Consider the following 21,411-nt stretch of genomic DNA (forward strand, 5'->3'; position numbering starts at 1 on the left):
CCTACACGTTGGCGGGGTAAGTCTAGTCCTAATTATAGTGCGCTTAAGGCGCAGTCGGTCGTGCTAGCTTGCCAGCTTCCTATATATGAGGCGAAAACTTCACTGCGCGGTATTTGAAAACGGTCGGCTCGCTTCAATGAAGATACCGACAGCCTCTCAATTTGTTAAAGGACATACTATCAAATCACACTATCACAGGTATCAAATGCACAGCTTCTCAGTCAGTACATAATGTGTATATGAAGTTTAAGGATTTTTCTTACTGAAATCGGGAGTTAGAACACGTCAGTTTGTCGACGAGTAATATAGACAGCTCGTGTGTTTGCGACACGAGAGCATACATCCATGAGATAGATCTTATGTAAATGAGATATTATACTAAATAAAGGTAGCTACGTCGGTATAGCCGATAATAGCCACATTTTTTTTCTTGCGCATCGGAGCTACGCACGCAGGCAGTATCTAAGCATTCCTATTATCCTGCTACCCACTCCTTCTCCGGCTATCGAGGTGGTAATCGCGTGTTCTAAGCGATTGTTTAACCGTCGATGTCATTTTAATGGATTAACCGGCGACGCTAATTTAGTTTTATTCTCGCGTTGTTTCGCTCGTCCTTTCATCTTTTCAACAAAATTGAAAATAAATCGATCTCATTAATAATTAAACGTAACAGCATATTTCAATCAATAGTTGGGCCGAAGCTCCTAACAATCGTACGTCTAGCGTCATTGTAATAGGTTCTTTTTAACCAGAATAACTTTTTGTCACGCCAAAAAAAATTGGTCGGGATTGCTCATGAATAAGATATGGGTGAAATCTTAAGCGATTTACTAAAAAACCGGCCTTTTGAGCTGCTTTTATCGGTCGAACGCACAGATGCATTACTCTCGGACCCACACCAAGTCTCGTTGCCGACAACATTTTCATGACGAGAACGAGGCTGCCGTTGGGTCCACACGTGTAGCGTATTTGAGCCGAGGACTTTCGTTTAGTGACCGTAGGTAATGCTTACAAAAAACTTTATATATATATATAGCACGCACAATATAGCAACGATGGCGTCACAAATTAAAGTCACAGTGCACAAGGTTGTGCTATGTGCCTCGTAGCGTGCACTAAAATAGCGACGCCTTTCAGCGCGGAACGATTCTTAGAACTTATTGATTACTCACGCCAATTGATGGCAACGGACTCGCACACCTCAACTTACACTTTAATTTTGAGAAATCTGAAATCTTTGCGAGTTATCTAAAAAAAAACGGTCGCCGTTTGGTAGTCGGATATATAGAGCAACTCGAACAACTTTCAACAAAACGAAAATACGACAAGCCGTATGAAATAGTAAAATTCGGAATTGCCACAGAGGTACATATATTCACGCGGAGTGTGGCTAACCTGGTTTCACTTGTCGAAAGGATAAACGCTTCAATTACGAATAACCGCCGAATATTTGCCGATATAGCACACTTGCCACTTTACACGCTAACTATACTGATTGCATTTCGCACGTTCTGAAAACGCAGACGCGTGGACAAAGGTTATGGATTGCCAAACGTGTAATATGTGAATATGCCGATAACTATGAGAACATCTACTCCATCTATTATCTAATAAAACCCTACGAACATAGCTTCTAATCAACGAGTAACACATCACAGTGAAACCTTGCTAACAACTCCCACTTTACAGTGTGATATTTTACGGCTTGATTGTATTTCCTGCGATACAGCGTTAAATCGGGCAGTCCGAAACTTTTCGGCTTGAATTGAGTTGATTTATAGACGTATATACGTGAGATACTCTACTGCGCCATTTTCGTCATTTTTTTTTCGTCATGCGTAATTTTATTTTGCGTAAATTTAAGATTTTGCTTATTTTTTTGGATAAACTAATCGATTTTATTCTTCCCCGTCTACCAATAGTTTTACCATATAGATATATTTTCGCACAAACTAAAACTATTAGTAGAGTTAATCGGCAAAACTGTTCATATCAATTAAATTCGGCTATTTTCTGCGTCACACGGACTTGTAATTGTAAAATAATATTGACGATACGCCTCTTCTAAAGATCAACGTTATTATTACCCTCATGTTAATAACTGAATCTTGACGCAAATGACTGGTATTCGTTTGCTTTCCCACATTCAACGGTCATCGCAAACAAAGTTTGACATCAAGTCTACTTTGGATAGTTCGATAACAGTTATCACAACACCATAACATTATAAAACAGGGAAATTATATCTATATTCACTTACAAAGTCACTAAAAAAATAAGAAAAAGTTATGTTTGATCTAACAGAACCAATGACACGTAAATTCTATGTATAGTACAGGGCGTTTGAACGTCCAATATAGCCGAAATCGTCATGACAATCACGAGCTGCATGCACCTCTAACCCACACTACCAGCATACTGAGAAGGATAACCGTAAGAACATGAGAGAGCACTAGAACTTACCTTGTTGTCGGCTTTCCTTGTTTCGTCGAATGTGAAAACCGTACGCTTCAAGTCGCACTTTTATAAGGCTCTGTATTTGAAGTGCTCTGCCTTCCTGCCGAAAGCTACCGGGTTCATAATTAGCGCCATGCGCATGCGCGGGTACATACGACGCATCACGCATGCGTCAGTGAATGAGAGTGCGTGGTTGACGATGCGGTTCGCATCTCATGTCGTATTGGATAATTATGCAATAGTTAGGCAGGTTTTAATAAGCTTTTCTTGTGCGTGGAACAAGGTGCTTGTAGTAGATTACGTTGTTTGGGAACCTATTTTCTCCTTAAAACAAGCTATCGCTTATTTCGATGAGACCGGTAGATGCCTGGGTTATTGATTTACTATTGTGGATAGCGTTATGACTACAATACACATCGTCAATTGAACCGATCGACACGTAAGCGCACACACGCGCGCATGCCTGTCCGCACGCATGCACGCACACCCGCGCGCGCACACACACACACATGCACGCACAGATCGCGCACGCACAAACGCACACACACAAACTTATTTTATTATTATATATGTAATAATATAAACGTATAATTAAACTGACGTGATATATTATTAAAAAAACATGCATAAACATTATAATCAATGTATTCGTGTCTTGCTATATCGGTTTGCGTGGCATATACTCGTATGTAACATGAGGCCAACAGGCACCTACATTATAATCTATACATTCGATATGGAAAAAAATCCCATCGAGAGAAATATGCAACGAGATCGATGCAAATTTCAAGTGATTATATATGTTGTCTCCTGTTTTGCCAAGGCCCGCTCAAACACGTTATCTGTTAATTTGTCCGTTGCAATTCTTCATTTTGAAAGAAAGTGGCCTCACTGCCCTGTTCAGTGCTCCATTTCCGTCTTCCGTTCCCTTTCTTAAAAGCGAAAGTTCGTTGATGCGTGCTCACTCTAGGCTACATGAGCCGTTTCATATGATCGAATTATCGTCGAAGTGGCTGCATGCGCGCAGGAATGGTCTCTAAAAAAAAGCTGGGTACTAAATTGTCTTTTAAATGCCGTCCAGTGGAAGCATTGCTTTTCCTGCTCGCCAGTACATATATATATATCTAGCTGCATACAGACAGCCATCACGCTAAACACGACTCGAAGTTTCGCCCCCTAAACGATGGTAAGCAATAATTATTTCACTAGCCTCGCGCCGAGAGAGAGCACTCGTATAGAATCCCGGCTCATCTAGCAGGATAAAAACAGAAATTCCCACGCTCGAAGACGAAGCGATAGAAATTATTTTATTTTAACGCCGTGAATGATGCAAGAAAGCGTTCGGCTGCAAGAATCGAGAGATGCAGACGGGCTCAAATTCGCGCGCACGCGCTCGCGCTCACCATCGATTGCTATATATGCCAACGGAACGCAAACAGATACGCAGATCTGAAATAACTATGGCGCACTCTACCACGTGAAAAAACTGGAGTGACTTCTCTCTCTCTCTCTGCCCGAATCGCCATTCTCTAATAACTATAGTCTTTGGCGAGCTCTTCTGTCCATACTACTATCGTACATGCGCCGTCCATTTCTGAATTTCTGCACCACTCGACGCAATCAGGCCGATTATACGGCCGAGTAGCACGGCTATACGCTGTCAAGGTTTTATTTTGCCTCACTGTAAGTTACGTGCCTGTAATTCTCAGCGTATTATTTGCGTGATCGCGTTTTCTTATTTTAAACGCGTTAATGACGAAGCGAGCTTAGAAGAGCGTGAATCATTTTACACAGATTGAAGAGCGCGTGACCGACTTAATTTCAATATACACACCGCGGCTGTGCGTTTTTTTCGTGGGATATATTAGACGAGTTTTCTGACTTGATGATTAATGGCCACCGAGCGTCGCCAATTATAACGTCGCTATAGGCTCACCGTTTTGTTTATCGACCAGTTAACCCCTACAGGCTTTCCCCGCATACTGCAGGTTCGTCCTTCTCTCTCTCTCTCTCTCTCTCTCTCTCTCTCTCTCTCCTATATTATACTTATATATATATATTATATATTATATATATTATAGTATATATTATATATATATATGTGGTGTGGTGTGTGTGTGTGTGTGTGTACGTGTATGTATTTATTATTATATATATTATATACTATATTATATTATATATGGCCGGCTAACTGGCCTAGCTGCTCGTTCATATTACTTATCTGCCTTTCCGTCGATTCCGCGCTATACCTCAGTCAGGAAGACAAAGTAAATCGTCCGTCGTTTTCTTGTTTTTCGTCGTAGTATTATTTCTTGGATGACCTTTAGCAGGTAATACACCGCGCAGTGCGCACAGGAAGCCTGTTTTGCCGCACATTATCTTGAAAATGATCCGTGCTGATCTTCTGTCCTTCGCCGGTACTACACTACAGCTTGACCTAGCAACTGCAGCAACAGGACCTGGCACAGGTGGTTGAAAGCTGCAGGTCTCCAGGTCTCCAGGGCTCTGGTAATAGGGGGCCATTCCAGGAGATGGTATCAGTGTTGGTCCTCCCCGCAGTCACATTCGATTGGGCCAATCCTCAGTGTTATCCCCATTTCTTGCCCGACGGGGCCCTGCATCGGACCAACCAATGTCCTTCTGGGGGCTCCGGTAGGAGCGGATCCTGGGGACTGAGTAAAGCCTTGTGGGCTTGCCTGCCCAGAGTTTTGACCATAGAGCGATTCCATTATCATCGGCGCTAGATGATGAGAATCGACGCTTGGAAAAGACTGGCCATATTATCGCTCACAAATCGACCAAAGACACCCGCTGATACAACATGGAGCTTTTCGACTCACTTTGTGGTAAGGTCCGCCGCTGTGGAAGACCCTGACTTGCTCTGCGAGGAAGAATATCGTGTAGCCACGGCGCGTCATAAAAACCGACGAAGCATACCTCCGTTAATCCGACACACACACACACACACACACACACACACACACACACAACACCCACACACACACACACACCACACACAACACACACACACACCACACACACACCACACACACACACACACACACACACACACACCACCACCACACATATATATATATAGATATATATATATATATACGTTTACGGCACAGCAAGCAAACGCTGCAGTTTCTATAGATAACGTACGCAGCGTACGGTAGCTAGGGTCACTAAGTAAGCAAGATGGGGGGTCAACGGCAAGCTAAAAAAGGCATTATTCGAGCGTAAATATCGCCAACCGTGTAACAACGTCTAAAGCTTTTTGCCAGCGAGAAAACGAAGGTAGTGGACAGAATAGGAAAGTAAAGCAGAGGACGCACCGGCCGACCCGGCGTCGTACTAGCAAAGCATATGTTTGCAAACACACAACGAAATTCATATACAAACACAAGACCATTAATACGCACCACAGGGAGACCCCGTTAACGACTGATAACTGTGAAGTATTGATACACTTACCATCATCATCATCGCCTACGAGTTTCCAGCCACAACAGAAGGAACAGATTGCACGCTGAAAAGCAGTAAAGCAAGCTTTAAAGTTGCCTGGAGGGACCGACATGTAATATGATATTCTCATGCGTATATATGCCGATTCTCCTAGGTGCATCTTAACAGCTCCGCACAGAGTTTCCCACAGAGCAGTTCCAGACTGTAATCAGACGTACCGAGTATTGTCCGTCACTGCTACTGCCGGCATTATTTCTAGGCATTCTAGACAGTCTATTTTTTTGTGTCTAGATCCTAGTTGACCTATGTTCAGGCATGCCGGAAATGAGGTGGGAGCATCGGCATAAGTGTAACTATTAATATAATATAATATTAATATATAATATATAGATATATATATATAATATTATAATAGAATATATAATATAATATAATATAATTATAATATAATAATATAATATAATAAAATATAAATAATACTAATAATACTATATATAATATAACTATATATTCATATAATATAATTAATTATATAATATAATATAACTATTAATATATATAATATAATATATATTAATATCAAATATAATATAATATAATATAACGTATAACTATTAGAGCCAATATACAAGCTGCATACTGTCCTATATTAATACTTTGATTACGTCGGATTTCCGTAAAACTATGCTTTGCAAATTTGATACTTATTCGATAGTCTGTGGCCGTCTTCGATGGCATCTACTAGCTGAATTTTAAACAACGCTATAGTAACTATAGTCATTTATCATAACCGGGTCTACTTGTGCACGCCATAATCATGTCTCAATGCCAAAATGCTTAACTGGTTGGTGACAAATACACGAAATTTTGGATACCAATATGACGTGCGTTACCCGCTATTTGCTTCATCCGTGCAACCACAATACCACTGGCCCTTTGTCATTATTGTCAGATACGATATGGTGAGAATTAGATCGTAAGCTCCAACTCGCATCTCACTCGCCTACGAAACCCCAGCTTTATCGTCTCGATATCCCCCCGCCGTCTTTGCGTGCAAAATGCCACGTCGACTTTTTCCCTTTAAATTATTTCACTTGCGCGTCTTTGCGAAATGTCACCGCTACGAGCGCTGGCGTCGTTCGAAGAGCCGCGCGCAAAATCAGTTGGCGGACATCAATACGGTCCCAGCCCATCATGGGTAGCCGAGCACGTACAACAGCGAGAGTCAAGCCCCGGATCGGTATCCTCGCATTAGCAGTAACTATAGCAGCGACACAATATGGCGTTCGTCGAGCAGTATACATGTCCCGATGGGTTGGGTTAAGATAAACTTGACGTCGTGGGGAGCAAGCTTATCAGAATGCGACACGCATGCACGCTGCGGATAAGTCAACCACCTAACCTCGTTCTCGTCATCGACAAAGATGAACTTCCGGCTCTATAGTATACCATTAGCACGTACAACGTTTGTACATATATGCGATAGCTATGCTATTTACGCGAGCAAATAATAGTGCCTGGTTATAATTCACAGCCTTCCACTCTGTCAACCTGGCGCTGACAATCAAGGACGGTCCAGGCGCAATGTCTCGTGCTCTTTGCGGTATAAATTACAAGATCTCGCTCTGTGGTGCGGATTGTTGGCTTGAAATGTGGAAAAAATCCCATTTTTATCGGTAAAATTAATAGACGTATCTTCTTCCAAAAACTTGTGGGTAATTATTCACAAATATTTATTCAGCAAACCGAGCAACCACTCAATAAAGCAATTAATTGTGTAAACAAGTAATAAACGAAGAAATAGTATTGATGCCAGTTGTTTTTTTAATCAATTATTGAATTTCTTAGTCAATACGCGCCGATTCTTTGCCTTTACCTCATTTAAATATGTCATTCAAGGAGTCAATTAAACAGTCATGCGCATTATTAATCTTCGTACAGTCGTGTTAGCTCCATATAGTAATCTAGTATTATCAATTATATGTTATCATCTTCCTTAACCTACTACTATAGCTTAAACTATAAGTTGATCGTGCGAAGGCGCGTGACAGACTTTGTATAAGATGTGCACGCCAAAAGAAGGTCAAGTGATCATGGATGGGCGTATGCGGAACAATAATGAAATAAGCATGCCCGACGACCCTGCCATGAGGGGTTCAATGCGAATGAGCCTGCGCCATAAGCGATAACAGCTACGCGTATTTGTGATGTGACCCGAGTAAAAAGCACATGATGGAGGTTTAAATGGTTAAAAAAACGCGTCGCGAGGGTGTTTACGCGTTATACCAGTGAACCGGTGCGTAAAGAGGAAAAGAAGGTTAAATCACGCGTGTGTGTCGTTGAATGCAGTATCCGGAACAAATCGCATCGAAATTAGTTTTGAAGCTGTCCAGTTGGTTTCGGAGAAGCCACGCCGAGGCCACATTGGCTGCAACTCTCCACAGATGGCGCGAAATGGGCATCGTACACCGAATTATTTGAAATAATTATTTGAGTTAATTGACTGCAATATTCTGTCAGAAAACAAGAAGGATAAAAATGACATGACACGATATTATAATCACATTTGGGAATTGTTTTTCCCTCGGATGATCGTGACTTGCTAGCTTTATATTGATACGTGTGTCATTCACGGTGCTTACTCTCACAACAAATCACTTAAATGATAGTCATTTACTTGCAATTGAGTAATTGGTTTAAGCTTTTTCTTAATGCCTGGTAGGTTTTCGCATAATAACGTTAATGCTTATATAATTAGAGACGGTTTTATCATTGTAATTTATCAAAATTGCTGCGCTTCCGTACATTTTAAACGCAAGCCGAGGGCTGCTGCATTGATTTTTCTTATCGCCACACGATGGCGAATACGTAGTTACCTGGCAATTGCTAATACACACGATTGCGCATTCTGAAAAGAAATGACGATTTCTGGTGCTTCGCGTAAAAGCATCAAATCATAACTTCGCTGTCGTTTCGTCGAATGAAACTCTCGTCTGTGCATATATTTGTGAAACACGTTTTTCACATTACCGAACAACGGCGACGTACTGACTCAGCAATACTCAACGTTTAACGGACCACGCACCAGCCGACCTTCTTTTTCTCGAAAAACACTTTTTATCAAGGATTTTATCAAGTTTCTCCAGTACCTGTGTATCGATTGCTCACTTTGAAAGATAACGGGACAGAATGTATCGATGTATATTATGGTGGCGTGTGTGCGTGAGAGTGAATACACGGCACGTTGGCGTGTGAATGTATATGCAACATTGTGTGTATATGCGCGTGCGTGTGCAAGCGTGCCCACCCGTATTCGTACATTGACATGCGTGGGTGCGCGTGCGTGCGTCTGCGTTTGCGCGTAGGCGTGCGTGGGCGGGCGTTAATTCTTAATGTCATTGCTATATATGCCACGGCGGTGTACACTCAAGACGCAACAGAGTAACAGTTTTTTTCTAGCGAGGACGACGGCATTTTCATGGTTATGCGAGAAAGACACACGTATATTCTTACTTGACCACAGGGAGCAACACCCGGCCAGCGCAGCCCGCGGCAATAACCGAAAACAAAAAACGCAATTTTAAATATGTAATTGTTCTTGGTTGCACGATATAGCGTATACAATTCTAAAACATTTCAATTAATGTCAAACAAAACAGTCCTGCCGACAGAAATCACACATCGGTGTCCATTTCAGGAAGCCCGCTAAAGCCAGCGACCAACATCGTACGTGTATTACGTAACAAATCAGCTAGTGACACTCGATTCTCTAAGTTATTATGATACTAAGCTGCATGCAGACACGAAATCTTCCAACCTTTTATAGAAGTCCACCGGGAGCTGTCTCGGCAGCGCTCGTATCCGTAATATTCGATCACTTATTAATCTATAGTTCCCCGCCTATGCGAGTAACATTAAGAAAATGTATGCGAGTGCTTCTTGAAACATGGCCAGGATTAACTGAACAAATTTGTGACCGTTTCTGTTTATTTTAATAAAATTTAGATTAAAGATACGTGATTGCCTCTACTGTATCTGCTGTAACTAAATAGTATGTCGCTTAAACTTTAATTTCAATTAGCGTTATTTGTTCGGCGCATGTGCCGATTGTTTCATATCAACATAGGTGTAACTACGTTTTATTTTTTTGTATAAAATAAGCTCTTACGGTCGTAAAACATTATACATGGTGCTAAGATTGGATGGTAGTAATAATAAGCCTAGCAATACATTAAGTTTATGACAAAATATCGCATTTATCAACATTAAATTCATTATATTCACGTTTCCTCAACGAGAACAAGGAAACGACCAAGAGAATATATATCTTCGATCTATCATGCAGCTTCTAGTTCAATCTACAGCTTAGAGTAGAAAGCTACGTGCATGGAAAAAACTACGTAAATCTACGAAAGCCCAGAAGGCTCATGCGAAATGCGAAATGCGAAATGCGAAATGCAAGATGCGAAATGCGAAATGCAAGATGCGAACTGCGAGATGCGAGATGTGAAATGTAAACTGCGACTTTATGTACAGCGAATCAGCACTTAGCTTTCATCATGTTTACAATATGACCAATGAAATGTGAAGGTGAATTGTTCACCCTCATTGTTTGTAATCGAGATCGCCATCTTTGTCTTTGTAGTAATTAATACCGGCCATGCGATTTGTCAAGACCAACACGTTCTCTGATTGGTTGCTTCAGATTTCGCATTTCGCATTTTTCATCTCGCATTTCGCATTTCGCATTTCGCATTTCGCAGTTCGCAGTTCGCATTTCGCATTTCGCATTTCGCATGAGCCTTCTGGGCTTTCGTATGGAACCGCCACCACGTTGTATAAACGTTGATTATCGGGAGTAATAATTATCGTTATTTGGCGAGGCTGATGGTAGCTCTCTGGTAGTATGCTAGTCGAAATTAAACAGCTAATTAAGCACCGTGCTTAATTAGTTAACAAGTTAACAAGTTATGTTGTATCTTTAGAAAGCCCGAGATAGAGTGTGGCCAGGGCGTGGTGTGGACAATGTTTAACGCCTTCTTGTTCTAATGTGTTGGCGGTGCCTGAGCGTGCGTGATTGTAAATGTGTAGGTGTGAGTGGCTGCGATTTTTGCGATATCGCTTAGAGAGAAGATTTTAGAAATTAGAGAAGAAGGTTCCCGCATGTACATAAACTACGTGTTTAAGTACTATTGGGCGTCGCCGATGATAGACTGTAGAAGAGACTGCAAATCTTTGAACCACATAGTTTGGTCGAAAAGGAATCAATCGTATTAAATAATCGTCGTTGCGTTGTCGATAGAATGAACATACAATAATTTGCTAAAAAAAATTATCTGTGATTTCATGTAATAATTTTGATTTTTCAAAGAAGCTCAGAAAGAATAGAAATGGGGAAATATGCATGAAAAATTATAAATTTGTAATGGCTGATGCCAGAAAATAATTCACGACAAATAGCTGAAAAACTAGTGACCTATGAATATGTCATAGCTTTTAAAATAATTTACATAACAGCAAATATTTTACAATTGATATAAACAAAAAAATCCTTACGTGTAGGATAAATATATCCGCATGTATATTACATTTAAAAAAACTACAGAAAATATCCCATCTAGAACAATAATTACTACTATTCGTACACAGTAGTACTTTAATTTATTAAACATACGCAACGATAATAAACAGCACTCCTTTTAATTATCAAGTATTGCCCTGTAAATATATGTCTTACATTTATATGTATATACATATATGTGTATATATATATATATATATATACATATATATCATATATTGTGATGTAGACAGAAGAAATATATCATAATCATATACAACCACATGTGATAACGCTCGTTTACATATACACTGTCACTTATCAAACTGATAACGATGATTTCCGCAAAAGAAACAGTCTCTGATATCGCCAATGCAGACTTCTGAGTTGTTATAAAGATGGCGGTGGCATTCGGCTTGAATTGGCGCGTGGACGCGTTGTCTATAGACTGTGAAGAGTTGTCAAGACGACGTTGGCTTCTGCTCCGCAAAATCTCCGGCATGTTTCTTGACTGAAATCCTTCCTGATCATTGTGTTTGATCCACGACTGTCCATCTAGCCTGCGAGAAAGCATCAGCCGAATCTCGGTAATCTCACGTAAATTCATGAATATAAAATAAATGCAGCGTGCACCACGATTACCATCGAAGATAGTCTATCAAAATCGTGTTATGCAAATCGTGCTGCCTATTGCGACTGAATAAAATTATATATCAAATTAAATAAAAGCTGACTTAGCTTACGCAAAGGTTATTCACTTTTACTGGAGGAACGGCTATATCACAATGCAATCGCTGCATAGCATTAGTCTAAATATGCCACGGGAATATATAAAACCGCATTCATAAACCTATTGGCCGTTGATCAAATACAATGTACAATAAGATATTCGACTGTCAATGGACTACATTTAGTGGATGACTGCGATAGCCACCAAACCGAATACAGACACTGGTCTTTTGAAGTTCGCCATGATAGCTATTGTATTGTTAGTGCCCCCAATCATATCAGTGTCGCCTCCAATACTATTTGGTCTATCTCGGCATTCATGTACGTGCTCCGCACTCACTAACCACTGAAATCAGCACAGCTTCAAATGAAGAGGTGCCACACGTAGGAATTTTGAATCATAATATTGATTCACACGACGGGTCGGCCTTCATGTATATATTAATCTATGAATGTGATTAATTGACTGCCTCGTGCACACGAATGCAATGACATCGCAGTGCCTTCTTTATCTCGCCTTGTCCAGCATTAGTCGTGTGTGTGTGGTACCGCGCGCGGTGTGTGTGTGTGTGTTGTGGTGTGTGTTGTGTGTGTGTGTGTGTGTGTGTGCGTGTGCGTGTGCGTGGTGCGTGTGCGTGTGCGTGTGCGTGTGCGTGTGCGTGTGCGTGTGCGTGTGGCGTGCTGCGTGCGTGCGTGCGTGCGTGTGCGTGCGTGGTGGTGCGTGTGTGTGTGTATGCCGTATCGCAGTATCTCATTCTCATCCCACTATCGAGTATTGTGTTTCGACCGCGAATAACAAAGTTGATAACGTGACCACCATCAACAGTAAGATTACAGTATTACAGTATAAAGGCGATTGGCATCCACGCATAAGTGTCCCCCCGCGCCAGGCCTAACCCAACTGGCGCTAATTTTCTCCTTCCCTGCTATGTTCATTAACGTTCCGTAGCGCCTATCTCGACTATATATTGTATATTGGGTTTACGCTGGTCATTCGCAGACCATACACGGCAGGAATACGTTGAACCGAACAGCGCAATTCTCCTGACGACGACACACGGGGTTATAGCGAGAGGATGCGCTAAACAAGTCAATGATCTTATTATCCTCATGACAATATAGCTCATAATCGATATGTCTGTTGGTCGGGCGTCCCGTGGGAGCACCAAGCCGATGCCCTGCTATTAAGATATTAACATCACAGCGCGACCACGCATCCTTAGATGGCACAGCCCAGCCCGCAGGGTCACCTATCGGGTAAACAATTTACCCAGGGAGTCGAACCCGTTCGCACGCAGGAATTTTGTATATGTCTTTCCTGTCCGAATATCATCTAAACTTTCCAAATAGATACGCGGCCATATTTGGCCTAATATAGACATGGCATCTTACAGAACGTGCTGAGATTGTATAGCAGGTAACGTCGTATGCTCCACGACCCAACGCAGTTATGTATGCGTTATTGCAATAAGGCTAAAAATTCGGAAAGAAGGCTACATCGATGTAAAATGCCCGACGGCGGGATTATAATCAACGAATGGACGACCACCTGTCGACTCAGTCCGTCAGTTGCAGCAGACTTCGTAACCACGTCGATAATAGCTCGAACGTGGCACTATCCTTAAACAATATACCTTATAATAAATCTTATAACTATAATAATACGCTAACGGTTCGCCAAACATGAAAACCCCGTTCCGCAACACTAAACTAACTAGGCGTTATGTTATCTTAGTTTACATATAAGAATTAACTTATATAAGACTTAACGTAGTACATAAGCGAAATTTCGCGAAAGCTGTGCTTTTCCCGCTGACTTCGTTTGATTGCATCTACATTTCTGTACAGCTTTTACCTTAGGGATTCTATCGAACTATCCCAATATACGGTATATAACTGCATGCTGCGTTACCCATGTAACCGTTATTGTGGCATACACGCTCATACAGACGGATTCTTCGCAGAACAGCTATGCAAGCTAGCAGCTCTTATTAAACGTTATCATACCTTAAAACGTTCTCATACACTAAATTTACCAACAACGATCAACTTGTACATGGTACCGTGATGTAAACGAGCAATGGAAAACAGTGTGCGTGAACCTTTAGATAAATGCAGCTAAATTAATTTATCATCCATTAATTTGCACATGCTGCATTACACATATTGTTATAATTCATTTACATTATGATATGAATACTATTTATATCAAGGCGCTCTTCGACGAACCTCTTTCTTATATACGTCCATAAAGCCAGTTGTCTACGTCGTCATTCATGGTGTCTCCATATCCGTACGTACGTTTCCCAAATCTGCGTATAAACAAAACAACACGTCATTAAACTCACTAATTATTATCATCAGCACGGCCATGAACGTATAAAGAGGTAATATTAGCGTAATTTAAGACCGCGTATATATTGTCAATTAGGTAATATTAATTAAATATCTATATGTGCTATCTACTGAGTATTCATTGTTAGGTATCTGAGCGCATTTAACGAGAATAATTATGGATTGATTAACGCTTAAGCAACGTCTTCTTTTAAGAAACTCATTCGAGAATGTTGCCGCTATAGGGCTGCAGCTATAAATTACATAGCATTTAAATTACCATGATAAATTTAATGAGGCATTTATATCTGATACTCCAGTTTGCGTTTGAATTTAAATTACTACTTCTGTTTCGCAGGCCGCGCAGCCGTATACGTTGTTCGTTAAAACATCGAAAAACTCCCCCCACCACCACCTATGTTACAACGGATAACGACGACGCTATGTATACTGAATGCGTAGGCTAGTTGGCAGTATCTTTCATAATTAGACCGTGCAACAACAAGAGGAAAGCCACTTCTCTTCCGTTTGAAGTAGGGCGTCTATTGCAATTTGAATCCTCATAAATATCGCAAGCCACTCGAGTATTCTTCGTAAAGGAAACAAAATCAGCGTACTAGATATTTTTTAACCTATGCTCCTGCGACGACAAGCTGACTCACGCTAACCTTATAGACACCGTAGCATTTAAATAATGAAACATTTTCGTTAGGAATAATAACCGTAAATCATTATACTGAGCAGTAGATCAATTAAAAAGCGACAAACAGCAGCGTTTACTAACCTAATATTCCCACCGCGCGTAACCCAAACGAGCGCAAATCCTAAATGCGAACGATTGTGAGGAACCAGATTTCTCCCTATATAACTCTTCTACATGTGCGCGCGCGTAAATATGAAATTCGGTGGTTTCTTTATAGGCGTTTTACTGCATCGCGGCCGCGACTACTCGCATGCATAGCGGTCCGTAACGACGACGGATTCCCGCTGCAGTAGCGCGACTGCGGCCGCCAACGGTGTACATATCCGCAGACTTAGCGAGCGGGCGCGCCATCTCCGGAGATCATTTGCAGCTATTTGCTGTTATCCCTGCCTCTCGCTCGCCTTTAATTGCTCCTTCAAGCGCCTCATTTATAGCGGTGCGGGACAGACAAGTGCGCTTGATAACGAAAGGGCATCAACTGACATTCGCGCGCGTCGATTCTATACGTTACGTAGCTCGAATCGTTGTCGTCGGCAAAGATGATATTAACTCGGTGCATTTACATGGAACCAGAACGCGCGCGGGCCGTTATTATAGAAGATATATGGGGTTATCCGTCTTCGCAATGCCTGCATGCCGCATAACCGACTACAGCTAGGCAATCTTACTCTTAATCTCAAGAAACCCTAGAATTGTTGGAAATGGATGGGGGTATAAGCTTTTGAGTCGGCTGCCCCCCCCCCCCCATTTCTCGCGCGCGCTCTCTCCTCGCCACTTCTCACAAATGCGCCACATAGTCAAATGGAAAGCACTTAACGTCATCCATTATTGCGATTAAAATTTTATTGCCTTTTCAGTTTCGGGTATATTGGGGAAAAAAATCGCCGTGACGCAGCTTGAAAACGTGGTGTTTGTTCACCGTGCCAGGATGCCCTGCCTCATAGTTGCGACAGGAAGCATGCTGTGCGTGTATATATAATAATTACTAGGCTTCAGATTTCCTCATACATGACTTTAAAAAATTTACGCTTCTCTCTACGCGTTCAGCGAGTGTGATGCACGATGGGGGTATTTGCCGGCTGGCATGTCTGCAACTGCACCCATATAGTGCGATTTCTTAGATTTTTCGTGTGAGTTTTACAGAATGATGGGCGCGCGTTTGCTCTTGCGTGCGTGAGCGAATATGTTGTGTATTCCTGTGCGTGCATGTGTGCACCTGCCTCCGCGAATTCGTCTGCATTCACGTGTAATGTGTGCGCAATGTATGTGCGTGTGCGTGTACATGTGTGTGCATGTGTGTGTGTGTGTGTGTGTGTGTGTGTGTGTGTGTGCGCGCGCGCACATGAGCGCGCATGTGAGCGCGCATATGCGCGTGTGCGGATGTGCGAATGCTTTAGAAGATCCGCCTATATCTACACACATAATCATATTGAACAATAGCGGGTAGGTAATAAGGCGCATGAGTGCGAAACGCAAGCTGAAATAATTGAAGCACAAGGAAATGTGTGGGTTTATCACAATGTACACTATTCCTAGGAAAATCCATAGTAGCCATACTAGTAAAAACACGGGACAGACGTATTCATAAATTATACGCCATGGATATTTATGCTGAACCCGGGCAGGAAATATGTACACTAACGGAAGCATGAAGCTGACCAAGTAGGCAGATATTTCACTAGACTACAATACTCCGATCGTGACAGCTTTACTCAGCGATGAGAATTAATAATTCATGAAACGATGTATAAGCGATTAATTAGAAACTCGTGTTGTAGTTAGTTCAGCGCTTTAAAAATCTGTATAAACAGGCCTCATGCTGGCCAGTAAATTATCAGAGCAATAGCTACTTGTAATTAAATTCACACGAATCAGTCAGAAATTCGCAAGCCGATGTTTAATTAATCACTAGACGATAGCTGTAAAGAATGGGTGCAAATAAATGGTAATTATCAATTAACTATTATTATTAATAGTTATCACCGCTTACGACCTGCGCCGCGGAAGTGCTGCTTTGTGCTATATCGGTATTTAATATATCTCGGTCAGAGAGGATTTAAATAATCGTAAACCGCAAGTTATATATTGGCCCGAGAGCTCTGGCCTGTTGCATAAATCTTTGCGGCCATTGCAGAGGTTGTCGTTCTCTCCGTAGTCAGAAGCGATATGCGTCATAGCCTACGTTGGTTACTTATCACTATTATTGTGTGCGCACATGTTGCGCACTAGTTCAGAGCATATCGATGATTTATGAATACTTTCATCAGTCTTGAATAGAAGCCTGGAAAACCCAGCCCAGCCCTGATTTCGGACATTTTGATTACTCCTATCTATCTATCTATCTATCTTTCTATCTATCTATCTATCTATCTATCTTCATCTTTATCTATCTATTGAGTCTATCTATCTATCTATCCTATCTATCTATCTATCTATCTATCTATCTATTATACTATCTATCTAATTATCTATCTATCACTATCATTATCTATCTTATCATATCTATCTATCGGTATCTATCTACTATCTATCTATCTATCTTCTATCTATCTATCTATCACTATCTATTTTCTATCTATATCATTATTCTATCTGTATCTACTACTCTATGCTACTCTTCTATCTGATCTCCTCCATCTATCTATCTATCTATCTAGTCCTATCTATATCTATCTATCTATACTATTCTATTACTCATCTATGTCTATCTATTCTATCTATCTTATCTATTCTATCTACTCTATCTACTCTATCTATTTCTATCTATCTTATCTATCTATCGTATCTATCTATCTATATATCTATCCTATCTATCTATCTATCTGTCTGTCTTCAGTCTAGGCTATCTATCTATCTATGTATCTATCTAGCTTTCTATTCATTTATCATATCTACTCTACCTATTCTAGTATTCAATCTATGTTATCTATATATTTATAATGTGCTATCTATCTATATCTATCTTATCTATCTATTCTGACTTTTATCTATTTATCTTTCTTAGATATCTATCGTATCTTATCTATTCTATCTATCTAATCTATCTATCCATGCTTATCTATCTACATATCATATCTATCTAGCTATCTATCTATTCCATACTATCTATCCACTCTATCTATCTATCTATCGCATCCATCCATCCATCCATCCATCCATCCCACCATCCATCCATCCATCCTCCATCCATCCATCCATCCATCCATCCATCCATCAATCCATCATCCACTCCACCATCCATCCATTTCATCCATCCATCCATCCAAATCCATCGCATCTATCGACACTATTCTATCTAAGTCTATCTAGTCTAATTCTATCTATCCTATTATCTTATCTCATCGTATCTTATATCATATCTATCTATCTATCTATCTCTATCATTTAATCTGATCTACTATCCTACTCTATCTATCTATCTATCTATCATCTAATCTATCTGTTTATCTATCATTCTATCTATCTATCTATCTATCTATCTAGTCAGTCTATCTATCGTATCTAATTATCTTATCTAGCTATCTATCTATCTATCTATCTATCTTATCTATCTATCTATATCTATCTATCTATCTATCTATCGTATCTACTCTTATCTAATACTATCTATCTATCTATCTATCGTATCTATCTACTATCTATCTATCTATCTACCTATCGTATCTTATCTATCTATTCTATCTATCGTATTCTATCTGATCTATCTATTCTAATCTATCTATCTATCTACTATCTATCTATCTACTACTCTATCTATCTATCTATTCTATCAATAGATTCTATTATCTATTCTATCTATCATCTATCTACTATCTACTCTATCTATCTATCGTATCTACTTCTATCTATCTCTATCCTATCGTATCTAGTCTCGATCTATCGTTATCTATTTACTATCGTTATCATCTATCTAATCTATCTTATCTATCTATCTATCTATCTATCATTTACAATCTATCTAATCCTATCCTATCTATCTATCTATCACTATTTAATCGTATCTATCTGATCTATCTATTCTAATCTATCTATCTACCTATCCGTATCTATCTATCCATCTATGCCTTTCTCTCTCTCTATCATTCTCGTTCTCTCTCTCCCTCTCCATATATATATATATTTATTTATTTATTTAACCCTTAATAAAATCAATAAAAATTGGTCAGTCCTGAACTGCGGGACGGACTGCCATTTCCAACAGCGCTTCCACGAATGTCGTCGGTCTTCGGTAATGATGTGATATCCGTCTTTCAGCTGAAATATTGTACCACGCGCAGGAAGGTTGCATGGTTATCCTGCTTATGATTACGGTAAGAATGCGAAATGATACGTCTGGCCAGAGAAACATAAATTTTGCTACGCTTGCCAAGGCAGCAAAATATTCACTTGCAGACACATATAGGAGTTGGTCGAAATATCACTGCTGTTTAGTTCCAGTATATCAATAACATATTGTTGTGTAAGTACATTACTTGCGCAAGACCATAAGATGCGCAAAAAGGGATTAAGGATAATTTCAATATATTTTTGCCGGACGGTCTTTATTATTGTTAGCATTTCTCCTACGTATCTTTGCCAAACTGAGGCAAGGGCAGTTTTCGCACTGGGGAAAAAAGCCTATGCGGTGGCGTCATCTAGCGGTAAATAGATTATAAATTGCTACTGATTATTTGAAATGATGTTCAAAAGCTTCCTGCAAAATATTTCCGCGATTTCTGCAGTATTCAATTTTTGTTGCTGTTTCGCTCGATTGCATGTTGTAGATTAATTCCACCAAGGAAGTTATATGTGATCAGCGACGTTGAAAATGTAATCCATGTCTGGAAATAAATCTTGATCGTATCAGGAACAACGCAAAATTTTCATTTCCACGCGGGATAACTATACTATATACAAAAGGTAAGCATCGCAACGATGCTCTTCATAATAATATCGAAATTCGCATCTTGTATTTTCCCGTTTCTTGCGTTTTTGTTTAGATTATGACGTGATGAACATGGGGCGCCATCTGGCGCTTAACATTTCACTGAATCAGGTTTAATCGTTATCGATAAAGCCATGCGTATCTACTCTACTACTCCCCATGTGTATTGCATGCGTTCCCATTCGCATAGCGCATACGCATGCGTTTAGGATGTGGCATTACGTGGACGTAAGCCGCTTACATCCGCTTGCGCCCTAACAACGACATAATCAAGAGCTGTCATGTATCTCGTGTATCTCATGTATCGTAGCTGTCATGTATCTCGCTGTCACACACGACAGACGAGCACATTCAGGGACACTACTCGAACCGCCGTAGGTCTGCCCTGACAAACCCAAAACTACTTTAACACACACATCACCCGCCTACCACCATGACCATGGTCTCTTGGAGGCGGTGACCCCAACTGGCTGCCCCTTAATTCTACAGGAAAAATTTAAAATTATGCCTGATATAATATATGCGAATAGCCCTAAAATAAATTGAATTAATCATTTTAAATAAAGTGTTATTAACAAAAAGGTCTGTTAAATTGACTACGTCACGAATTTTCTATGGTGTATATTTGTAAAAAAAGTTGTTTCCATTTTTTTTACATTAAAAGTAAGTACTAACGTGACTAAATGTATCGTCAATTTCTTACCTGATAAGATTGTTTCTCAACTAGTTAAAAATCCAAAAAAACCTGGACGATTTGATATTACGATCCTGATATGAATTGCTTGCTATGGGCTATGTATGAGTCACAAATGTATGTTTACATCAAACAATATAGTAAAATAGGAAGTATAATGCAGCAGTTTAACCATAAAACGTGAACAGAATTACATACATTTTGTGAAAAAATAGAAATATTTTTTTACTTTTACTATTTACGGTGACGTAATCACTTTAAGTATAATCACATCAACGTGTGATATCATTAAATTAAAAATGCAATGTAAAATTATTTATGATAATTTGATCAATGATAAATTTGATATAACCGTAAAAAGGGTTTCCCTCGTCATTACCTACTTAGATTACGAAATTTTACTCCCCGACCCCAATATATATAATTACCAACCATTAATAACAACAATTAAGCTAGCCCACCTCCAATTACCGTTTCAACAACCTGATTCAACCACTATATATATATATATATATATATATATATATATATATATATACTAC

At 40.0% G+C, this 21,411-nt stretch overlaps 1 long non-coding RNA gene across 1 annotated transcript in view; it reads right to left on the bottom strand.

The window, feature by feature from the left end:
• Nucleotides 1-11,482: 11,482 nt before the first annotated feature.
• LOC106807399 overlaps nt 11,483-21,411 on the bottom strand; it is a 14,320-nt gene continuing 4,391 nt past the window's right edge. Inside the window, exons 3-4 of the long non-coding RNA XR_001393662.1 lie at nt 14,444-14,526; nt 11,483-12,045 (exon numbers count right to left, since the gene is read on the bottom strand). This is a non-coding gene — a long non-coding RNA (uncharacterized LOC106807399). The remainder of the gene's footprint in view (nt 12,046-14,443; nt 14,527-21,411) is intronic.

This window comes from Priapulus caudatus, unplaced genomic scaffold, assembly GCF_000485595.1.
Source record: "Priapulus caudatus unplaced genomic scaffold, Priapulus_caudatus-5.0.1 Scaffold212, whole genome shotgun sequence".
NCBI lineage: Eukaryota > Metazoa > Priapulida > Priapulimorpha > Priapulimorphida > Priapulidae > Priapulus > Priapulus caudatus.